Source organism: Sciurus carolinensis, chromosome 1, assembly GCF_902686445.1.
Source record: "Sciurus carolinensis chromosome 1, mSciCar1.2, whole genome shotgun sequence".
In the NCBI taxonomy this organism is placed as follows: Eukaryota; Metazoa; Chordata; class Mammalia; order Rodentia; family Sciuridae; genus Sciurus; species Sciurus carolinensis.
The window spans coordinates 65594638-65597298 of NC_062213.1; positions in this window are offsets into that span (position 1 = coordinate 65594638).

Genomic DNA, 2661 nt, shown 5'->3' on the forward strand with positions numbered 1-2661 from the left:
CCAAATTCTACATTTGTGTTCTTTGTTACTCCAATGAGGGGCTTTCAAAAAACTTTTCTGTGTCTAAGGGCTTGAAACAACCTTCTGAAACTAGGCTGTAAGAGGAAAGCAAAGCCAGAGGAATAGTTCCGTGTGCAGACACTAAAATGACACGTAGGCTATGTGCACAGACTAGCCACAGCCCGTTCAGTCAACGCTGTACTTCCCCACCGAGGACTGCTCCATTCTGAGCTCTCACCGTGATCCTGCTATAAGATAGTTCCACTCCCAATGCCATTAATAAGCTCATTCTTGGCCATGACTTTGTCACCCATTGTGTACGGCACAACTACAGCTGTCTCTAATGACTTTGTCTGAACTACTTGATAAACAACATTAACAGCGACTTAAATAGAGAACCGAACACAATTTAATACATGAGTTTCAAGGAATTGATTTTAAACATGTTTGATCTTTTCTGTAACATGTCTAGTGGACAGCCCCTTCCGACTCCACCTGGCTTCCCCTCCACCCACCTCCTCTCCACCATGACAGAACATCAAATTAACCTCATTTATTCTATCACTTTCTATCTGTTCCCCTCTCTGCCCCCCGTATGAGGAATTGAACCAGGAATATTCTACTGAGCTACACCCCCATATCACCTTTTTTTTTTTTTTTTTGACAGCATCTTGCTAAGTAGCTGAGGCTGGCCTTAGACGTGTGATCCTTGACCTCTGCCTCTCAAGAACCTGGGATTGTGTGCATCACCAATCCTGCTTCTACAAGAATTTTTGAGATTCTCCAGACTCTGGAAGATATTCTGTACCTTGCATTTTTAATCTCCCTGGTTGATTAGCATTTTATACAGAATGACAAAGTGATGAGTGAGAGTTATTTCCTTCAGCTTGTTTTTATGACTCTGGAAGAAGAGAGCAGAGTATAGTGGCTGCAGCGTGGGAACAAAAATAGAGTACTCATTTTGGTTTGAGATGCTGGAAAATACAATAACTTCTAAAAGCCTATCTGTCTTTGAAAATTCCAGAATTACCAACTGTGAAAGTTCTGCATGATGGCTATTCACAATCATTAAGGCAAATACCGAGAGTGAGTCCTGGCAAAAAGTTGGCAAAAATCTTCCCTTTGCCTCAGTTTTAGTTCTCTATCAGCCTTTGGTTCTAAATGTCTGAATTTCCAAAGAAAATGATTTTTTTTTTTTTTTTTTGGTATTCAGGATTGAACCCAGGAGCGCTTAACCACTGAGCCACATCCCCAGTCCTTTATAAAATTTATTTAGAGACAGGATCTCTTTGAGTTGCCAGGCCCTCGATAAGTGCTGCTAAGGGTGCTTTGAACTCACGATCCTCCTGCCTCAGGCTCCCAAGCCATTGGGATTATGATTTCTTTCAAAAATTTTTCTTAGGATTATTGCCGATTAAAAACAATCAGGGGAAAGGGTGCAGGCCTTTGAAACATTTCAAACGACATGGACAACAACAAACTACCAATGCCATAGAGCCCCTGGATCTCATCAGGCTCAGCCTGATGAATGAATTTATGTGAAGGTGAGAAATGACCGGAAGCTTCGAAGCAGATCACATGCCTATGATCAACATTTCAATATGATCCTGGGCGATGTGGAAGAAACCGTGACTACTATAGAAATTGATGAAGAGACTTATGAGAAATATATAAATCAACAAAGCGGAATATTCCAATGCTTTATGTCTGGTAAGATGGGATTGTGCTCATTCTCCCCTCAACTGAAAGTTGGCTGAAACAAAGAATTGATCCTGTGCAGAAAATAGGAGGCTTTGTACCATTGCCTCTTTAAAATGTACAGGATATTCAAAAGAGAAGCCTGCGTAAGATTTGGTATTAAGAAATGGCCCAATCTAGCTATTGTGAATTGAGCTACTATAAACACTGACGTGGCTGTGTAAATGTAGTATGTCAGTATTAAATCCTTTGGGTATAAACCAAGGAGTGGGATAACTGGGTCAAAATGTGGGTCCATTCCAAGTTTTCTGAGGAATCTCCGCACTGCTTTCCAGAGTGACTGCACCAGTTTGCAATTGCTAGATTGTGGAACCAACCTAGATGTCCTTCATCAGATGAATGGATAAAGAAAATGTGGTATATATACACAATGGAATATCATTCAAAGAAGAATAATGTTATGGCATTTGCAGATAAATGGATGGAATTGGAGAATATCATGCTAAGTGAAATAAGTTAATCCCAAAAAACAAAGGTGGAATGTTTTCCCTGATAAGTGGATGATGATATATAATGGGGGGGGGGGAATGGGGGGGGTGAGAGAGGAATGGAGGAACTTTGGATTACACAGAGGGGAATGAGAGAGAGGAGGGGGCAGGGGTATGAAAGATGGTGGAATGAGACAGACATCATTACCCATGTACATGTATGATTACACAAGTGGTATGAATCTATATCATGCACAACCATAGAAATGAAAATTTGTACCCCATTTGTGTACAATGAATCAAAATACAGTCTGTGAAAAAAAAAAAAAAAGAAATGTCCCAAGGATTCTTCTACCCCCTGAAATGAATTGATTTGCAAATAACTTACAAACTTCTTAAGCTTAATGTATTTTTTTCCAACACTTCCAAGATGGTGAACTCTTTTTCAAGAATGAGTTTCCTCCATTGTTCTTGC